Source organism: Pezoporus wallicus, unplaced genomic scaffold, assembly GCF_028554395.1.
Source record: "Pezoporus wallicus isolate ANWC-B61680 ecotype Strahan unplaced genomic scaffold, APGP_CSIRO_Pwel_v1 contig_7204, whole genome shotgun sequence".
In the NCBI taxonomy this organism is placed as follows: domain Eukaryota; kingdom Metazoa; phylum Chordata; class Aves; order Psittaciformes; family Psittacidae; genus Pezoporus; species Pezoporus wallicus.
The window spans coordinates 647,858-670,157 of NW_026634996.1; the positions used below are offsets into that span (position 1 = coordinate 647,858).

Here is a 22,300-nt window from a genome sequence, read left to right on the forward strand (position 1 = left end):
TGAAGAAACCAAAGCTAAAGCCTATGCAAACATAAACAGTGCTAGAGAAAGAAAACTGACACTTTCCTGCTTAGCCTAGAATAACCTTAAGTGCTTCAAAATATTAGCATCAGCAACATTCAGATTGTATTAACAAATTTTAATTAAAGATGAGTTGATATTTAAAGCTAGTTTACCTGTAGGTCCCAGCATCTAAAAAACAGTATGTGCCTTACACAGGTAACTACTTATTTAACTTACAGCATTGACCTGCATAGCACTGCCTAGTTTTTGACACAGATTTATATAAAATAATAATCATTCTTTAAAAGAACTTGGCTCCTAGAACAGGAACGAAGTTTCTATAACCAGCACTCCTAAGCTCTGTCCTTGCTCAGCAGCCTCCAAACATAGTTCTGGAGACGTGAATAAAATCCATATCTTCCTTTTAGAACTGAAACACACTGAAGGAACACAAGATTAAGCTGCAGCTGTTTATGCATAACCTGGCAGCTATAACACTCATCTGGAAAGAATCTCAAAGCTTCTGGTCCCTATGCTTGCCATTTTTATTTCTGTTGCATAAACAAGGATTTTCTCCTCCATGCTGAGCTATGTCACAGCTGAGCCAGGATCTCTGTTTAATTTGTGACTTTAACTGTCTGCTGAAGTCCTTTCTGCACAGTGGATTGAATTTCAGTAAGAGTGGTCTGTGGCCTTGCCCATACCTCCAACAGGCTGGCCTAAGCAAGGCAAACCTAAATAAACTTGACAGGCAAAATGCAGTATCTGTTTTTGGCATGATACTCTCATGTCATTATTGAGCATCCTTCCCATCAGTCCTGTACCAATGTATGTGATCTGTTATAAAAGTTCTGTGATCATTTTTTGTCATGACATAAACCCCATTACATTACAGGAGCAAAATAAAAAAAAAATAATTATTGGATTAAATTCCAAATCTAATAGGGTCATTCTGATTATAACATTCTGTAAAAGCTCTTCCCAGAGAATTTCCTTCGCACTTCTACAAAATTCGAGATAACAAGTGGTAAGTTGCTTGCTGTTGTCAGTGATTGGCTAGGTAAGCATGTGTACTATCTGCAACGGTTAAAAATGCTGAAGCCATGATAAAGTTGTGTTGGTAATCTTAAAGTAGTGTGAATAAAGGCTTTCTTCCACCTTGTCATTTACATTGCAACTTTTCCTGAGTATGTGTCTTAAATAAATTTTGTAGAGAGAATTAATTTTAAGAAGATGCAGAACTCAGAGTAAACTATGGTCTTTACTTTCAAAATGTTACCAAAGCAAAGAAAGATACCTTTTGATATTTTTTCTTTTTTTTTTTTGAATAGTAGTTTTGTCTCAAGTTCTTAGAGCTTGGTTACAGCAGATACTTTTCCAAGATAAAAAATTGGTGTATCAAGCTCTAAGAACCTGAACAAGTGTATCTATTCTGTAGGTAAATAAATTTCATTCTAAGGGCATGTCCAAACATGGGGATAACTTGAAAGAGAAATGCACAAGGTACGAGAATGGGAGCTCTCATTTCAGCACTCAGCCTTGCAGAACGTGTATTACTTTAGGGATTGATATTAATGGGCTTTTTTGCATGCCTTCTCTCTCTCCTTCATTATTATCGGGGCTTTCTGTACTCTTGGATATCAGTGTAGAGTGAGAGTTTTGAATGGGAGAGTATGCAGCTGGGTCTGAGCAATCCCAGGCACAGCTACAGGTTGGGCAGAGAAGAGATTCAGAGCAGCCCTGCAGAGAAGGACTTGAGGGTGTTGGTTGATGAAATGAACATGAGCCAGCAGTGTGCGCTTGCAGCCCAGAAAGCCAACTGTATCCTGGGCTGCATCAAGAAGAGCGTGACCAGCAGGTCAAAGGAGGTGATCCTGCCTCTCTACTCTGCTCTTGTGAGACTGCACTTGGAGTATTGTGTGCAGTTCTGGTGTTCTCAACATAAAAAGGACATGGAACTGTTGGAACAAGTCCAGAGGAGGGCCATGAGGATGATCAGGGGACTGGAGCACCTCCCCTATGAAGATAGGCTGAGAAAGTTGGGGCTGTTCAGCCTGGAGAAGAGAAGGCTGTGTGGAGACCTCATAGCAGCCTTCCAGTATCTGAAGGGGGCCTATAGGGATGCTGGGGAGGGACTCTTCACTAGGGACTGTAGTGACAGGACAAGGGGTAACGGGTTAAAACTTAAACAGGGGAAGTTTAGGTTGGATATAAGGAAGAAGTTCTTTACTGTGAGGGTGGTGTGGCACTGGAATGGGTTGCCCAGGGAAGTTGTGAATGCTCCATCCCTGGCGGTGTTGAAGGCCAGGTTGGGCAGAGCCTTGGGTGGCATGGTTTAGTGTGAGGTGTCCCTGCCCATGTCAGGGGGGCTGGAACTAGATGATCTTAAGGTCCTTTCCAACCCTAACTATTGTATGATTCTATATAGATTGTTCATCTCTATACTCACTGATCAGCACAATACAGTATAATAAAATGTGAATGTCTGCATACAGTACAACGGGAGCAAGCATTTACTATATCAGTGGAGCAGAAAGCAAAAAGGAGCAAAAGTATTCTGAACTCGAACCGATTGTTTTTATATGTGGTAGATTTTGTGCAGGTCTCAATGTTTTTTGTTGTCTGTTCTCAGTCTGCATGGAACATAAAGTACTTTGAATACTTTTGTAATCACTGGGAACTTTCCTATTTGGTGTAGTATGCTTTCTGGGACTCCACCACAAACCAAAACCAAGCTCCTATTACCTGTGACACAGAGAAACTTTTTTGTTCTTAGATCACTCAGACATTCAGTTCGTGGATTTTGCTTGCATATCTCATGTTCCCAGTCGCTGTCCTACATTCTGGGCAATAATAGATCTCTTACTCCTTTAATGAAAAAGTTTTCCTGCTAGCAGTACTGTGCCACAATATTAACCCATATTCTCCTGTAGTCCTAATGTAGAAGTGTGTGTTTTCTTGCAATCATTTGGGAGTTGTGGATTAGATGAAGGATTTTTATTGTAAAACTAAAAAGAAAAATAACCAAAACACAAACATGAAACCAAACCAAAAACCTAAGCGGGTTACTTAGATGTTTAAACAGCACTTACTTGGAAAGACAAGGTTTAAGAGGCAAGTCAATTTTGTTGAATACAGTTTGAACTAAAACTGGATCTAGGTCTAGTCTTACAGACCTTCTGTCAGCCTCCCTAGATACAAAATGAACCAGGCATAAAAATTGTAACTGAATTTATGCGGCTTGTACTGGTCAGTCTGTGCATTTAGTTGATCTGATTTTGAGTGCAGGTAGCCTTACATCAAATGAGATGCCAAATAAATTAAAATTTTCTTCTTTCTAAGTGTATTTTCTAGTATCTAAGAACAGAGTGTGTTGTGTTAAAAAAAAAAAATAAAGTGAAAGTGCACAATATGTTTTGTTTGTTAGTTCATTTTTTTATCTGGGGATTCTTTGGCATACTGAGTAACTATATAATACATGGTGGGGCTAGCACTGCCTGCCTTCCGGTGGTGTGTTAAATTCTTCACTATAATCTTATGATTATTTGTTGAACCATCACCATAATTGTTCCATCTGCCTCCATTTCTAGTTATAAGCATCTTTCCTCTTAGTCCTCTCCCCTTCTATATGCTCCATGGCCTCAGGCAGCTCACTTGCCCTCTCTGCTAATGCTTCTCCACCTGTAAAATGGGAGTAATCTGAGTTATTGGAAAGATTAATTAGTGAATTAATATTTGTGAAGCACTTGAAAGATGAGAAGCACTAGATAAAGGCTAAGTAGTGTAATTATTATTATTATCAGAAGTGCCTTCATGAATAGGGAAGGCAAAAAAAAAGATGCTGGGTTTCTGCAAACAGATTAATAATCAGTATAGATGGTTCTGGAGATAGCTGAACACAGACTGTGCTTGTAAAGAAACAAATTAACATGAATGAGTAACGTAGTGTTTACATTTCTTACCCACCATTTTTAATGGACAGTGTTAATATTACACATTTTTATGTAAATCACAACTTGCAATCCTGAGAGAAAATGCAGCTCTGTGAAGTTCAGAAGCAAGGCCTGTACCTTCTGGCTTCCATATTTTTCTCTCATTCCATATACGTGAATGTCTTTTAGACATACTACTTATTACATATGCAAATGGAACTGAGAGAGTAACTTAGAACAACTATTTTAAGGTAATATCCTACAGTCTCAACTTTGTATTCTGTTTAAAAGACCATCATCTCAACTCCCCCTCCAAGAGGGAGGTAATTTTCTAGTGCTATAATTAAGCCATCTTTTATTCCTCCATATTCTCTCTTTTTGGGGAAAGAGAGGCTAAAAATTAGTATGATGATATAATGATACTTCTTGTCCAGAAAAGACATAATTATTAACCTGAACAATTTTTTTTTTTAATGTGTCATATGATTCATCTGTCTTTTATGGCTAGAGAATTCCACTCCGTTTAACCACTGGCAGCCAAATTTTATTATTTAGCCACCTGTCTCAAACTGTGTAATCTGCAAAAGAGATAAAGAGTGGCTGTGCTTTGTGGAAGCATGTTCTCTTCCAGTGTGTTTACACAGCAAGACCATATTAAAGACACTGTTCCAACATGCTCTGTAGAGTTTTTTGTCAGCAAGCTGCCGTGAAGTAGAGTTTAAGATGCCGCTTCTTTATTCCCTCTGTGGGATATGATGCCCAAGTTTATGTTGCCAGACCATTCCCTCTGCTTCCCTGGCTGAAAGGCCTGCAGTTGAGACGTGGCTTTTGCTTGGGCTACCTGAGCTATGGAGGCTGGAGTCTTGCTGAGTTCACCTCCTGCTGCCTTCAGTTTCCTGCTGTTTAGAACTGTCACATTCTGTATCATGATCTGATTTTGTGTCTTCTGAGGTTTTAAAATGTTGGCAGTGAATATTCCATTGGAGGTAATGCCTACAGGGTGCAACAATATTACTGCCTTTTCATTCTTCTATCTCTGTTGATCATCCAAGGGAAATCTTAGGAAACCTGATAAACACAAAGGTCTGTTGTTTTTGAAATGCAGGATAGAATCAAAACCAGGCAGACAAGGAATAACATAAACCTCTGCAGAAGGAAGCAATAGTTTTCTTCAAAACTTTGTTGTAGACTATGGATAAGCAAGGCAATGGGGTATGTAGTGTGCTGTCTATTATAGGAGGGCACTGGAAGGGAGGGTTAATGATGTGAGTGGTACAAGCAGAAAATTCTACAGGGCTTGGTCCTGCTAATCAGTATCAGTGACTGTGTACTAGATTGAAATCTTTATTTTCCTTGGTATTGAAAACCAAGGTCTATATACATTACACGGTATAGCTTCTTTATGTCATGAAAGCCACTTATCTATTAGACACTTGGATGCAGTACAGTGCTTTTGGGAGTAATGAGCTTGCCATTAGGCACACGGAAGGAACTAAATTACTTGTATTCCTGAAAGGCTCCAAAAGTTCTTCTCTTCTCAGAAGACTTGGATGAGGAAACTGCCTTAGTCTCCTGTCCACCATCAGCTTAGTGCGGTGTAGCGTGAGTATTCCCACAGCAGAATCTAGCCTAAGTGCTAACCAGCATGGTCACCCACCAAGGGAGAGAGCTGACCATGAATAAAAGCTTGTCTTCCTGGCTACTGTTCCTGTCAGCCTACTCTTTCAGGGCTTGGCATCAAAATAATGTATCAGGTACTCTCTATAGTACAGCCACCTTTTATGTTTGCTGTACAGAAGGAAGTCATCCTTTACAGCCAAGGGGCTGGTGTCCATTACCTGAGAGACAACTTGCTTCAGACTACGAAGAAAAAAGGAAAACTAGGAATTAAAAACTTTCCAGTTGTGTTTCTTTACAGTGTTTCCAGCTCCTCCTGAACAGTAGTTGAGGGAATGTGATGCTAAAAGCAGTTTTGTCAGCACTTCATTCCTTTTCCTAGGTGAGATTTTTTCACATGTATGTGGAAAAAATGCAGCTGTTATTCTCCATTTTACCCTTCTATACCTATCCATTCTAATACTGCCAGAGAAGGCAGAAGGGTACTTTTCTAAGACTGATAAAACAGAGGAAAGGAAACAAGAAAGGAGGAACATTAAGAGAGATGGGGAAAAATCCTTGGAGAAGAAGGATAGGAAGTGCTTGTGGTACTGGAATTGTGTAATAAGGTACATTAGTAAGAAAAAGTAAGTGGAAAGAGAGCAGATTAAGGTAAGAAACAGAATGTTCCTTGTGCTTACAGAACAACTGCATTTAAATAATTTGAAGAGGAAAAGCAGATTTTTTGAAGAGTTTAAAAGGAGATTAAAAGATTTCTCTTAGACAGACAAACTGAAAAAGAGAAGATTGGCATGATGTAAGGAAAAACAGTCAAGGGGAAAACTAAAATTAAACAGCAAACAGAACAAACAAGAAGAGAAACAAAACCAAATTTCCGAAATTGAGAAGACTAAAAACTGGTCAAAGACATGCAAGTTAGGATTGCTGGAAAGTTCAGTTTAATTAATGTTTACATTTGTTACTATATTTTTCTGAACTTTTCCAGAAACCAATAATGTCTGAAAAATCAGAAAAAGAGATGTTGTCACCTCCTAAGATCTGATTTTCTCTAGGTATTATAAAAGCCCTGTGGTTCCCCTGAAAAATGAACAGATGTGATGGTTTATGATGCCAAAAACATGGCCTGTAAAGTGTATTAGATTTATAGTATTAGTTTGAGTAAGTAGCAGAGCAGGCTTCAGCTATAAAAATGCCAGGGAGAATCCCAAGACTAAACTGCAGTTCAGTTTTGTCCCCTTCAAGGGGACAAGCAACCCCTCCTTATTCAGAGATGGGAACAAGGAGGCTAATGGATAGGTATTAAGTATTTATGTGGTTACATGCATCCCTTCACATTCCTTTCTGTACTATCCTCTCTCCCCAGGTCCTGCATGCTAAAGCAAGTCAGTGGCAAATGGGAGTGAACAGACAGAGATTTTACTGGGAAGTTGTTGTAAATTGCTGCTGAGACAGGTCATGCCACAAATCACACTGTTCCCTTCACCTGAAAAAGAAGGATGTGAGGGAGGAATTGTACTTTAGAAGGATGTTCCTGAGTCATTCTTTCTCCCACACTGCTCCTGTGGTGCAACTTGCAGGGCACTGCTTTTTTTGCTGTTATGCCTAAAGGAGGTCAGTAGCTTCCAGCAAAAAAGAGACCCAGACCAGAAATTACATGTCTTGCTTCCCTACAAAACCATGCCCTCGGTTCCAGCTGTGTAACTTGTTTTCACTTGAACTGTATTGCTGATAGAAATTTTCAGTGGAGATAAACTAACTTCAGCTATAAAATTTCCTGTCCTGTAGAGTACATTCTGGTAGTCTTGAGGTTTTAATTAATACAGAAAGACATACTAAACAGACTGAACAGAATTTGGATTCCATGTTTTAACAAGGCTGCCTTTATAATACGTATCTGTAAATAAATAGTACTGCAGGCACATATATTCAAATAATTGTCTATTCTCATAATTATGGGCAACCATAGTTTACTTGGTCCTTGTATGTGAACTATATTTCTCTGTGATACAAAGTATATTTTTCTCTGATGTTAGTAGATCTGAAGAGGCATAATCGAAAGAGTGGTGGCCTGTTTCCATTTCACAGCTTTTTTTTCTACCTTTATTTCCCTTTTCTCTTTACAACATGTGAATACATCCTTTAAAATATTATCCTTCCACATTTCCCAAACCTTCTCTACCTGTACGTTTCATACTCTTGGGAAGAACAAGGTTCTTTAATACCTTCCAGACCTGAATCATAGAGTATTTTGTCACCAGCAGTCTCCCCGCTATCATTAAGTTTTTGGAACTGTTCCACCATGGCATTAGGATGCTTTAAAACTTGCATTTGGTTTTTTTTATGCATTTTGTGGATCTTTTCTTAAATACAGTGTTACCTGTACCTCCTAAATATCTTCAACATTGTGGGGATGCCTCTACGGAAATAGCATTAATACGGGAATGTCTCAGTCTTATCACCCTAGCTGAACAAAAGTGTACAACAAACTGCAAACTGTACATTGCTTAATATCATCAGAAATGTCTTCAAGCAATATGTTGTACTACCTTCCTTATTTTTGGAAATTTGAGCTAAGAAAAATGGTACTGATTATTATTGCTAAACTGGGAGTGAGAACAGTGATCAGATAAGAGCGCTTCAGAGTTGTCTGAGCCCCTAGAGCTACCAGAATAAGCCTGATGAAGTGAGCAGCTTTCCACTGAGTGTGGATTCCTTCCATCTAGATCACATCTTTACCTTAACATCAAGAACCTATTGAGCAAGGCACTGAACTAAAGCTCTGAATGTTCAAGATTACACTTTTTGTTAGATGCAAACAGGTCTCCTGTGTTGCCTGTACTCATCGTAGCCAGAAGCTTGAAAAAAAAATGATCCATGTAAAAAATAAAATATTGGATTATGTTGCAGGAAGCTAGATCTTTGAAATCTGGTGTAATATTCACTGATGACAAATTGTATTGCTTTTACATGAGAACTCACTAATTCATAAATCTGCTGTACATTTCCACTTCAGTCAATGAAGCTATGCTGATGTAAACCAGATGAGAATTTAGAGTTGAATCTGCTCAGCTTGTGCTTTGAAATTAATGAGGATGAGAGTAAAATATCAGTGCTACAGCGCATGGCAATTGCCAGGTACTTAGAGTTACCTAGTCTATTTGTCCTTGGCTGCCATGGGGAAAAAATGGTTACCAAAATGCAGAAAAACTGATGGTTGTGAAAATTCAAATGGTTCAAATGGTTTTCTATTACTTCAAAGAATTTTTAATGTCTTTAAGTAGTTTATTATTTATATGGCCAGGTTGGATGGAGTCTTGGGTGGCATGTTTTAGCGCGAGGTGTCCCTGTCCATGGCAGGGTGGTTGGAACTTGATGATCTTAAGGTCCTTTCCAACCCTAACTATTCTATGATTCTATGTTTTTCTCTGGAGACATGAAGGATAAAGATGTTTTTACTCAATCTCTTCAACTAAGTCTTTTATTCTGCAGGTTTTGCTGCTGTCTTAGAGTATTCCCACACCCGATTTGTAGTTACTGTTTTTCCAGCCAAAATGAAGCAGACAGTATCTATCTCTTTTTGTCAATTACTTAATAAAAAAAAAAATAAAATTGAGCAAATTGACATTCTCAGTACATCATGTATAGTATTTTTTTATGCCAGATGATTTATTTTTTTTAACTATAGAAAAAGAATAATTCTGTATGTTGAATCTATGGGTATAGACACAATTAATTTCTAGTTCACTGAGTACCTGAGCATCAGCAGAGCTGAGGTGACTGTATGTGTGGTGTCAGTAAGTAGAAAAGTCATGAGTATATTAGCATCCAGGTGATTCCATCACTTGTCTTATTTTACTCTATGGCCTTTTATTCTGTACTGAATTTACATTGATGCATGGTGAAGTATTGTGCTGCAGTAGTTGGTGTCTCTAAACTGAAGATCTGTATGTGAATACTAGGAAACTTGAACTATTACAGTTTTCTGTATTTATTTTGGCAGTCAGTCTGGTCAAATGACCAATTTGGGAAATAGAGCGCTTTTAAAAATGCTATTTGTTAAAATATACCCCAAATGAACTAAGTTATTCCTTTAATGAAGCTTGAGTAGCTAATGACCTTTGACAGTAAAAATACCATGGTTTTTGCAATAATACTGTAAAGGTCTAAATTTTACTACTAAATGGCATTAGTTGGCAGAGGACTTTTTCACGGGATTAGTATCTTCTCTTTCCTATGGGGTAATATTTTTACTTCTCAATGAGGAGCAGTCCTGCAACAAAGAATTTTTTCCTGCCTGTACCATTTTTGTACATGTATATTTTAATTCTTTGCTGCAGTCATGGCTTGTGACAGTGAATTCAAAAGAATAATTATGCATTGCATAGAAAATTATTCCTTTTTCTTCTGCCCCCCTTTTTTTAAAAGGTAGTTTAATGTACTGTCACCTTTGTATCAGAATTATGAGCCAAGAAGGATGTCTATTTTTTTATCTATTTAATTGATTATATTATCTCCTATTGAAGACATATTGCTTTTCTGATCTCCTTGCTGTGAACAACCTCTGTCCTTTTATTTAGATGATAGAAACTGAATTCAAAATTTTAAGTTTTATTTGGGATTGGGAATAGGACCCAAGACAACTGATTTCACTGCTATCATTTAGAAAGGCAGCAAGATTTATGAATGATTCAAATTAATTTTTCATTCTGTTAACACTGAATTTAAAGTGCCAGTTTCTTACCCAGTTGTCTAAGTCAAGAGTAAGTCCCAGTTGTTTCTGCACAAACTTAAATAATGTTGTCACTTCAAGTTTTGTCACTTCATGCTTCAGTCCCTTTTGTGGACCCACTGTTTAGTTTTAATTTTAAGTCCCTTACTTGCAGAGACAAGCCATTAAAATGTTGCAGTTATATACTATGAACTTCTGATGAATGTTGATTTTTAAAACTTAAGAAGACAGAACATTAAGTGAGAAAGATTACAATTTATATTTATGCAAGTGAAATTTTTACTATAAAACTATTGAAATAGATTTGAAAAGGGGTTAGTAAACAGCAGTAGTATTCCTGACATGGAGATCTCATAGATTTTTTGAACAGTACTTTAAGAGAAGTATTGAAAATTCCAGGGCTAGTGATTTAGGACTCAACTAAACAACACAGCAGTAAATATTGGAATGATATTGGAAGCTTTCACAAATGGCAAAGAAATTGTCTTAATAAGGTCCTTTTCTTGTTTAATTTCTTTCATTTTATTTGAAATCATAAATAATACAGTGTGTGTCTGTGGTTTACCTGTTTCATGAGGGATGCCATGTCAGAACAGGTAAGATCATAAATGTTGTAATGACTTGTTGCCCATTCTGTGGTACAAATTTATAGGTAAGGAAAGCAACCACTTTTTTAGTGAGGGCTGTAGCAGCAAATCACCTTAGTCTTGACACATGAAAACCATTTAGTCAAGCTAAAGAATGTGTTATGTTTCATATTAATGAAATTAAAAGCCTTCTTATTTGATTATTATTTTGTTACCATTAGTCCCAGGTGAAACAGGACTCCCTGGGTGATAGGCATTCCACAAATCATATTAACAGATAATCTATATTCTAAAAAAAATTGCTGAATATGAAATATTGCCAAGGACAATCTTATTTTGCACATGGAGGGGCTTTTGATCAGTGGGAAGAAAGAGGCACTTCCAGAGGAGGATCATGAAAATTGTATAGCTACCACTGATGGGGTAGAAAAGCTGGTCTCTTCCTATTGCCTCTGTATGGGGCATTTAGATTTTCTGTCTATTTCTCAGGCACTACAGTTAGGGTGACTGTAGTTATGGTGAGAAATCTTCTGTGTCTTGTTAAATTAATTGGAGATTCAAACTTTTCTCATTGGAGATTCAAACTTTTCTCATTACTTCTGAGTGATCTGGGTCACATGCTACTGTTTTCTCTGTAATAATAAGATTTCTGATGTGATTCAGAAAATATTCTGCCATTTGCTTAACAACTTAAAAATTACTTTCTTGACTGCTTGTCCTAATAAAATATCATTATGACTAATTTACCTGAAAACTGGATAAAATCAGACCCAAATAAATAAATATGATTAAGGATTTTGTACATGTTATCTTTGTTTCACTATTCACGGAGCAACTCATGACAACTACATATGAACTAACATTGCTACTATAGTTTCCAAATCTTCTTCTTATATCAAAATAAAAATTCATCTATTTTATATTGGTGCATCAGACTACTGTTACTAAATGCGTTATTCTGTGAACTCCTCTCAGTCACAGACTGGTATTTCCATGGATAAATCTGACTAGGGCCATAATTCTCATCCAAGAAGCAGGAAAATAGCAGATGAGAATAGTCCTTCCTAAAAGGTGACATACTTTGGCTAAACTTATTTGACCACAGAAGCTTGAATACTTGGTACATAAAAGTGTAGTTTTCATAATACCCTAGAACCAAACACAAATAACAAATACACTTCACTCAGCGCTTTTTTTTTTTCCCATCTAAATCTAAACTGCAATTTTTAATAGACTTATTTGTATCAATATAACTGAAAGGCAGATTAGGTCCTTTAAATGCATTCCTTGTTTTTTTCCCTCTACTGCAAGCACAGAAGAAAACGTGTATTGTTGTGTGTTGTTACTGATTTTATCTCTATGTTGAAGAGTCCTTTCTGTAGCAATTTGGCATTCTTTCTCTACATTGTATTTAAATTGCCACATGCACTTGTTAAATAATTCTAGTTTGTTTGGGTTTTGTTGTTCTTGTCTTTTTTTTTTCTATGGTGATTGATTGCCATCTGGGGGCTAACATGAGCCCACCATGCTAATTTCACTTATTCTACTTGTTAACTGCTATTGTCTCCAGGGTCAGAGACAAATGTATGAATCCACTTTATCTCTCAGCTTACAGAATATCTCATGGAGTGAGCCTTGTATTATGAAACGGCTACATCAGCGTCTAATTACTCAGCTCTACCCTGTGTTGAATGCTGGTGCACCTTGAGAAACAGCATGCAAAAGCACATTTGTTTAAGTCCTCAGATGGTTAACATTGTGCATAACCTCCTCACAAATTACAGCCTCAGCTGCAGCACATCCATTAGTCTGGAAGAATGAAGATTCCCAAGTGGCCCTGGTGCCTTTCCCAATTCCCTCGCGACCCACCAATCCTCTCAGTGCTTTCCCTGCATGTAGGGAGTGTTCGGAGCTAATCAGGTCAATGATCATCTCACGGCTCGGGGGACATGACAAGAGCCTATCACAGCAGTCATGCGATCTGCCAGACCTGAGCACGCTTGCTGAGAATCTCATGTTAAGAAACATTGCTTTGGTGCCTCTTCTCTCACTCCCTAGGAGCCTCTGAGGATTTCAGCTTATCTTTCTCTCTCTCTCCTTTAGACTGTGAAGAGTTCAACATCAACGGGGAAAAAAAAAAGGCAGAGCAGTATGCAGCTACCCAGAGGGTGTTGATTGAAACTTAGATTACCCCCAAATCGCTTTTGATTTGACTGATGCTCCAGCTTTGTAAGAGAAAAGATTTCAATTAAGGTAAGTGCTGCTTTATCTGGCTGACTGCATCATGCCGAATTTCTGCATTGAAAGTTCAGAGTGAAGTGAGAGCCTGCACTGCAGCACGGCAGCAGGAGAGGGCTGGGGGCAGAGAGGCAGGTGTCCCAGCCTGGAATCTTCTCTGGAGGGATTCAGGTTTTAAGCAGCTTCTTATGAATGGCTGCAGTTATTTCCGATTCGGTGGTTCTCTGAAGCTTGAACAAAAAATAATCTCAGAAACATGCAGGGGTGTCAGAAGGGAGGAGGAAAGGCGAGCGCACTTTCCCCCTTTGTGCTTGGTACATTTATTTGAGGAAGCACAGCAGCTGAAAAGCAAAAGTACATCACAGTAAAACTTCATTCTGAATAAGGAGTGTCATTCTTTCACAAGCAGGAACTTGCAGACATAAGGCTTCAAAGTCCTAAGGTGTTTTTAAAGGACACAGAAAGGGATTTTTGAAATGTGAGTCAAGAATATGCATGCAGCTTTCCAGGTTGCCATCAGACTGAGGGCTGTGACTGGCGTGTGTAATGTTATTCTCAGCGTCTGGTGGGGTTTGGATAGTTGCTTTCGCAGCATTAGCAGTTCTGTGGGGGAAAAGGGTGAGTGGGGTGCTGGTTCAATACAACTGGCAAGAAAATTAGATTCATAGATGCTGGAGGGGGAAGTAGTGTTTGAAGGGGGAGAGGATGCATTTTGCATGGGGTGATAGAAAATGTAGCATAGCTAAAGAAATAGACTGATGTGCGAGGATTTATATCGGGAAAGAAAAGAGAGAGAGTAGATGAGGTAGGCTGAATTGAAAGATTAAATGATTAATAAGGAAAAAGTCAGAGGTGCTTACGCAGCCTGGAGTTAGTTAATGACCTACTGTACTGACAGCGGATCCGTCCTAAAATTCCTAAAGTGAACTAAATTTGATAGTCTCAGTCAAGTCCACACTTAATAACTATGATCTCCGGGAACGTAATTAAGGAACAAGTAAACAGCTCAAACTTTTTAATGCTGGCAGCAAATTAAGATCTGTTGTATTGAACATGTCCCTGTTCTCTTTATTACTCACAAAAATTAATACATTGTGTTTACAAATCTGTCATAACAGAGAGAAAAGATCAATGGAAAGTTAACCGATTTCAAATCTTGCTGTCTTAAACAGATGTATAACTCTTAGGCACTTTATAAAAGTGTGAAGTAATTGCACTGCTGTTTTCAGCCAGTACTGTTTATTGTTATTAATTATCTTTATTACTGGTTATCATTCAATGTTGGTAATACAATTCATAGTAGTATATGTTACATTAAAAGCTCAGCAACTCAATATGAAGATATGTATTTTTATTAAAAAATACCTCCCAAGCCCCTGTCCCACTCCACTCCTCCCCGAAATAACAATTCAGGGGAATGTTGTTTACCTGCAGGTTTGTTACTTATTCCATTAGTTTTTTTCAGTCAGAAATACTAAGTTGTGTTTCTCGCAAAAACATAAGTGTATATGGGAAAATGAGCTTGGGTTTTGGGGGAATGTACTAATGTTTTAAGTGTCTATCAGTGTATTCTCATTCTTGAAAATTACTTCTGAAAGGAATGGTTTCTTATAGCAGTGACTCAACATGTCCACTGTTCTCTTGGAAAGGAAGCTGGCTATGGAAGTAGTTACAGGCACTGATCCCCATTTTGGTGTACTGTATGGATGACTTGTTTTTTTATGTCACATTGATATGACATTTACTAGGGTTTTTGCTTCTTCCATCCAGAGATGCAAGTCTTGACCACGGTAGACATGTTTAAATGCACAAATCAGCTTCCATTATACATGCCTTCACTTTTTATCCTTCATGAATAATCAATGATTTCTCAGGGTAATTAGTATTCATTAATATGCATCCAAGTATTCATTAAAAAATCGAAACACAATAACTTAATGTGCTTCATAGAAAAATGTCTAGTGTAAACGATTCCTATGCAGTTGCAGACATCCAGGTTACATACAGATACCAGGAACTTCTGTTCCAGTCTTTCACAAAGAATGACTAGAAACATCATCAGACGTGATGGCTCTGTTTCCTTTTTGTCTCACAAAGCTGATGCTTTAAGTAAAAAATAAATTAATCACACTGTCATAAGAGTCTGGGGGTTTCTAAACAAGTCTAACAAATGCACTTACATATCTATTATTATTTTACAAGATCAGATGTTCTATCTGCTTCTAAGTGAAGAGCACTTACTTTCCAGTATGCTAGCCTCAAAGAGTTTATGAGATCACAGTTCACCAAACATGGGGAAGTGCAGGTTTTCCTCATGTTTTGGTAAAGGTAGACAATAATACTATAATCGTTTTCTGATCTTTTCCAGTGTTGGGTTTTGGGCTCCTTCATATGGAGTAACGGTCCAAAAGTGATCTCAGCAACATGGGAAATATCATTCATCATTAAACAAATAATTTGGGGCATCTGACCCACTGAAGCTTTTCAGACTTATTAAACATAGGAAGAGGTTATACAAGAAGGCAGTGGGATACATGTCAGTATAACCCAGTTCCCTCTCTTGGGCTTTTATTATTTTTTTTTTTTTTGGTAATCTAAGGTCGTATCAAATAGTACTAAATATATGGCTGTATGCAGAGTTCAGATATTTCAGATATTTTAAGTTCTTTGAATGAGGCTGGTGTAGCTTGAGGCAAAACAAAATTAATGTCTGCTTACTACTGACAGAAGTGTACAATTGCTGTCTGGCCAAACTCCATTGAAAATTAGCATTTGATGCTAATGCTTTAATGTTTGAGCTTTTAAAAGAAATTCATTAAATTGACATTTGGAAAGGGGTAAAGCAAAGGGCGCTCTCTGAAAGCTGACATAAAACCAACCGTAGCAAGGAAAGTCCTGCTAAAACAGTGATACTGATATATGAAAAAGACAACAACTGTTAATGACTACGGTTAATAACACAGATAACATAAGGTATCCTCATTTCAAGAGGATAGGGTGAGAGTAAGATAGAATAAGCATCAGGGGTTAATGAGTTTCCCCAGTTTCTTTTTTCAAAGATATATGGGAAATCTTGTTACCAAAAGGGAGGCTTTTCAAGCCCTGTGTTATCAACATGACTTGGAGAGCTAACATCCTTGCTTTCCTAGCAAGACCATTGTGTCCCATCATACTCGTTATCCCTCCTCCTATTTTCAGCCTGTTTCCTGGGCGCTTATTCTTGTGCCTCTGATTAGCATCTCACTCATCATATAGCTTCTTTTTCTTTCCAATGGTTTGTGTTTCTTATACTTACTGTTCCTCTCAGCAATCTTCCTCTTCCTTCCTCTCCTTTTCTTTACCATTATTTAATGCTTCACATCCCTCCCTTCCTTTGATGCTGCAAGGACATCATGTTTCTCACTTTGTTCACCTATATAAATTTTTCTTTTTAATTGAAAATGAAAACTCCTCTGAAAACACTCCAGTACACCCATGAATGGAATATTTGTGCTCCAACAGTCTACCATCTCTTTATCCACTTTTTCTGTATTTTTAATTGTTTTTAATTGTACACCCTCTGTCTCAGGGGCTGTATCTCAGTGTACAGAAAGTAGCTAGCACAGTAAAAGCCAGTTCTGTTCCTACTTTTCGAGTCTTATGTGTGTGTCTACACTGTAGAAATCACATGCCCTTAACTGATTCGTGGAAACAAAGCTCTGCAAGGTTTAACTTGAATACCTCAGGATGCCATTGTTCTTGCTAAAGCACAGTATTAAAGAATTAATTTCAAGCCTTATCTTCCTTTGTATTAATAGAAACTGTCACTAAGGTCCACTTGTTTTGCAGAGATGTAAGTCATTGAACGCATCGGTTTGGCATGTGTCATTGGACGAATATTTCTTGAGGTGGTAATTTTGTAGCAAAGCTTTGAAGATGCAGAGGAGTTTTGAGAGGAAGAAAGCTTTAGTCTACTTTTTTGTTGAACCTAGAAGCCTGGTAGTTTGAGGTGGAAAAATAAAAAATCTTTCCTGTATATAATTTCTATATTGAAGTAAAATACAAACCTACATCGCCATATTTATTACTGGACTTGGTATTTAGCAGAAGTTCAACGCGTATGTTTTATAAGGCTGATATTGCAATGGGTCATTTAAAGAGGCTTCTTTTTCTCCCAGCCAGATGGGAGCTAAGATATTGCATCACGAGTCGTGGTCAGATTACTTTATGAGCAGCTGTTGTTCAGTTTCTGATAAATGTATCACTTCAGTTTTGAGGGGAAAGAGGGTCTTCCGATAAAGATCAGTCTCGTTGATGTACACCAGACAGTTCTGGGGCTGCAGGGACATCTTTCTGCTGCAGATGTCTCAGCTGTCAATATTTTTTAAGGCAATAACTGCACTGGTTGACATATGTATAATGTAAACCATGTTTACTGTCCTGTGTCCAAGCAGAGTATGATTTGGGGTCTTTGGGTGCTGAAGTATGTCTCTGTGCTGTTGTGCTGAATGGCCCAGACCTGTAAATCACAGCTCAGACTGGAAACCTTTATGGAGACATTCATAAGAAATGTATAGGTCTGAGATTTAAAGTAAGTGCTGTCACCCACTTAAGTTTAGAAGTTGTATATTTAGGCACCAGCATCATGTTGTCCTTCAACTTCCAGAGTACAGTATATTCAGAACAGTCTCCAAAGCAGATGATAAATAGGCAGATGACTTGGATGGGTAGTTCTTATTTCCAAATATAGATCAGATTTATTATTCTTATCATGCATGCATTTACTCACTGACTGCATTAATACTATGTCCAGCACACCAAATGCACTTACAAATACAGTTGTGGCTGACTTGGTTAAAAAAAATTGGAAATTCTTTTATTTATTTATTTATTTATTTATTTTTCAGTGAAGGTAAATAAGGATTCAAACCCATTCCTTTTCCAGAAAACAGATGAGACTTTTGACCTTTCCTTATCTACAGTGTACTCCAGCATCAATCCCAAAATCCTGCTTTTTTGACCTAGGTCATTTAGAATCTCTAAGCATTACATAGGTTCTTGGCTCCTTTTCTCTGAAGGCTGACAGCAAGTTCTAAATGTAATTGTAAATGCAGATACATTTGCTAAACAGTTGTCTGTGGCCATTTATTCATTTCACAGTGATTTGGGGGGGGGGGGGGGGGGCTTGTGCAGATCAACCACCATCCACAAGGCTTTGTTTGAACTGGTTCTGAGTTCCTTTACCATTCTCTTATGTTCTTCAGTCCACCTGGACCATTTATGTATATATACAGCGCTTTTGTGTATGGAGTTGAGAGGGCAGTTTAAGCAACTCTCTTAAAAGACTATATGAAGATCACAAAATACATGTATTCATGTATTAAGAATAACCTTCCTGGCATTCTGTCCTTGACATACTGATTGTGTGTGTGCATGTTACACAGTTTCATGTATTTGTTTTATGTTTGGCTCAATGTACAATCTAAAAAAAAAAAAAGTCCATCCCATATTGCCTATTTAAGAAAAGACTGCAAAGAAAAAAAAAAGTTGTTAAATAGAGCAGCTATACCAGATAGTACAATTTAGTAAGTTTTCTAAGAATATTTGTAGCTTGAAGAAAAGCTAAAAACTAGTATTTCTTGACTAGATTTCCATAGTCTTGAACAGTCTGAGCAGACTTTTACTCAGTACTTTAGGCTGAGATTTGATGATGAAGCCATTCTGTCGTATTTCATTCACTCAGATTTGGTTGCAACAAGCTTCATGTACAAGCTCTTCAAGAAATATTTCAATCACTAAACTGAAGTATTAATAATACAACAAAATGAAAAGCCATTTCATTTCCATTTAGGAAAGTTGTATCTTTGCTTGTTAATTGTCTTTTCATTTCTCCCTGAAATATTAATAGTAATCTTGGTACTTGTTTGCCATAATTTTAAATATTGAATTGTTTCTCTTGAAAATGGTAAATGGAATGTAAACTCATTTCATTCCCGGTCACAAGAAACAGTTTTTATTCTTTTTCAGGGTAAATAATAATTAGTAATAATAAAGTAAAATACTTTAAAGTAAATAGTAATAATTAAGTAATAATTTAGGGCATAAATAAATATAACTGGTGTAGATCTAACTTCCCTACCTCTAAGCAGGTATTACAGAAGTCCTGATTTACACTGGTAGAAGACAGGAGGAGGAGGAAGCCCTGTGCTTTTCAACAAAGATCTTTTTCTATTTTATATGATGTACATTTCTTTCAGAAGAAGGCTCTATTTCATATTCTCATCTTTAAATAGCTGTGGGTTGTTCTTTGGTTGGTTGGTTGTTTTGTTTTAATCTGACCTCCTAGACCTTGGGACTCAGGTTTTCTATAGAACAGATCTTTTGGTAATTTGGCCCTTCTGTCTCTGAACTGTTACTTGAAGGAGCACATATGTCAAATAAATAAAGAGATAAATGTGATATTCCTGGCTTCTGTTTGAAAGAGTGCATGTTAGAATAAATACAGAGATTAAGAGGTGATACTAAGAAGCTAAGTGCTGACAAGGAAAACACTCAAGTTGCTAATTAAAATGCTTTTTTGAAGTGTATTATTTCTCTCTGATGGTTTTGTGATTCACTGTAAAGACTTCTATCCCAAATTTTTGGTCCTCACTGCATATAAATTGGCTGAATATTTTTTAGGCCCCATCACTTTCTTCTGCATTTGTCCTCATGTCTCCTCATGTCATTCCCACCCCTTCCCTCTTTTATTATTATTTGGAGTGGAAATGGCCTTTGTCTGGTGCACAGAATATGTAAGCAACTAAATTCAGGTCCATCAACGGGCTTCTATCCCACACTCTGAATTACCCATCAGAAGTATAGTACATAGCAATTACCTGTCATTCTTTTTTACCCTGAGAGCCAAAATATATCTGTCAAGGACGTATTTGAGTTCCAACAACCAAAAATGTGAGTAATACTAGGTTGTGAATAGAGGACATATTGTATATTGCAGAATAGAGAAGAGCCATTGGGTGGACTTTTTTAATACATAAAAAACAACCAAAAACAACCAAAAAAACCTAAATCCACAAGAGACATTAGAAACTTCTTTTTTCCTCTTGTGGTAGTATTTTTGTCTAAGCGTGTTATTTAAAGTGGGTGGGTTGATTTGTTTATTTGGTCAGATTTTTTTTTTTTTTTTTTTTTTTTTTGCACTGCCTGGAACTCCTTGGAGCATTATCTTCCAAGATATAACTGGCATTTTTTACAAATATTTTCTAAAGATCAGTCTTTTTTAATCAGCTCACTGTATTAACATTTCCCCTCCCACCCCCCATTTGCAGTCGACGAGCAGAAATATTTCAAATAGGAAACTCACACTATCTTTCTAAATGTTTCTGTTAAAGTTCTATGGAGGGGTTGAAAGGCTGAACATCCAGAATTGCCATTCTTTTCTCATTGCCTGGTGGGTATCCAGCCCTTTCTGTGATACATGCCTGGGGATGCTAGTTCAGGTAAAAATGGCAAGATGCTATATTTTCATTTTATCTTTAGTGGAACTTCTAAATATATGCACATCTTCTGTTTAGTCTAGGTAAGAACTGGATTCATGTTGTTCATATACCTAGTGACAGATGATGATTTTAATTAAAAGCTGAGATTTAATAAATCTAACTTGATACTGTTTTTCTCCTTTTATAAAGGACAGGTGGAGCTGATTACCATGCAGCCTACCTGGGTTTTTTCTATCAGTGAAGGCTGTACTAGTCAAACCACAAACTGATCTACCCAGAAATGTTTGAATGCAATATTTAGGTGCATCATGCATTTCTCTTCTACCAGCTGTTCTTTAGGTTTTCTTTAGACAAATATCATGGTAGAGAAATACTTCATTATAATTTCAAAGCATACTTTAGCATATAACTTCTGACTTTCTGCCTCTGACTTTGTGTCTATATGTCTTGTGCAAAATGATTAATGAAGAAAGCAGAACTAGAGGTCTTGTCCTATCTAAAAATATAAAACATACAAATGCAGAAGGTTATATCTGTCGGTGTTGCATGGTTTTCCTGCCCTTCTTGGTTTCACATTTAAATTTTGAAGAATAATGGTCTGATACTACTTATGTCTATAGTTAAACTAGCCATTTTAGGAGTAGTTCTTCTAAATTTTCTGGTAGGATAATTTCCCCCTCCCCAGTAAAAGTAAACAATAGTAGCTGTATTGCCAAATGTCTCCTTCCTACCTCTTTAGCAATAATGTCCCCAGATAAGAACTGCACTTCTTGCAAAGAAAAAAACTTGGATCAGAATGGTCTAGGTTTCATGGGGATATAGAGATATATTTTCTTAAGCGCAATTCATAAGGCATAAATGAGATGTTTTAAATAGCTTGTCAGGAAAAATAAGTGATATGCAGATCTACCAAATATAATGTTGTTTAGTAGCATCAATACCCCTGAAGACAAACATTTGAAAAGGCAGAGAACGCCATAACACTAAGATAAATGTCATGAGTAGGATATAATACAAAACATAATAGAGGAAAATAGAGGGATATCTTCTGTCAAAAAGAAAATATTAGTAATCAAAAATTATTATTCTAGCGTTCATTTTTTTCCCAAATATCTAATGAGGCACTGGGCTTTTCCTAAATTAAGTTGGTTGCTTGGTTTTTTTTTTCCCCATAATTAGTTTTAAAACATTGTTAAATCTTTATTTTAATTCTGAAAATTATTAGGAATACAAATATGAGTTTTGACACTTATTTTCTTTAGAATGCAAAAATGTAAATATCAGATACTGAAGCAAAACACAGCCATAAGAAAGGAAACTAATTCTAAGTAATCACTTGAAGTATGATTTTATATATATATATATATATATATATATATATATATATATATGTGAGAATATAATCATAGAATCAGCTAGGTTGGAAAAGACCTTTAAGGTCATCAAATCCAACCTTTATCCCAGGACTGCCAAGTCCACCACTAATTACATGTCTGCTGTAATTTGATATTCTAATATTGTAAATATTCTGCAGCTCTCTGTGAAACCCAATGTGATTTGGTAATCATTGACAAGATATTTATAATCAGATAAACTTATTCATCTGTCCGTCCATGTTTTATGGAAGGTATTGTGAAAGCAGCCCTACTGCAGTAAAGCTATAACCTAACTTTAATTTCATTAAAATGGATTTCATGTTTACTCACCACACAATGA

General features: G+C 36.9%; 1 protein-coding gene across 3 annotated transcripts in view; it reads left to right on the forward strand.

Annotated features, from left to right (window-relative positions):
• CDH12 (cadherin 12) overlaps positions 1 to 22,300 on the forward strand; it is a 542,650-nt gene that overhangs the window by 321,131 nt on the left and 199,219 nt on the right. For all 3 annotated transcript variants that reach the window (XM_057396851.1, XM_057396674.1, XM_057396769.1), the window contains exon 2: positions 12,972 to 13,121. The gene's annotated coding sequence lies outside the window, so the exon portion shown is untranslated. The remainder of the gene's footprint in view (positions 1 to 12,971; positions 13,122 to 22,300) is intronic.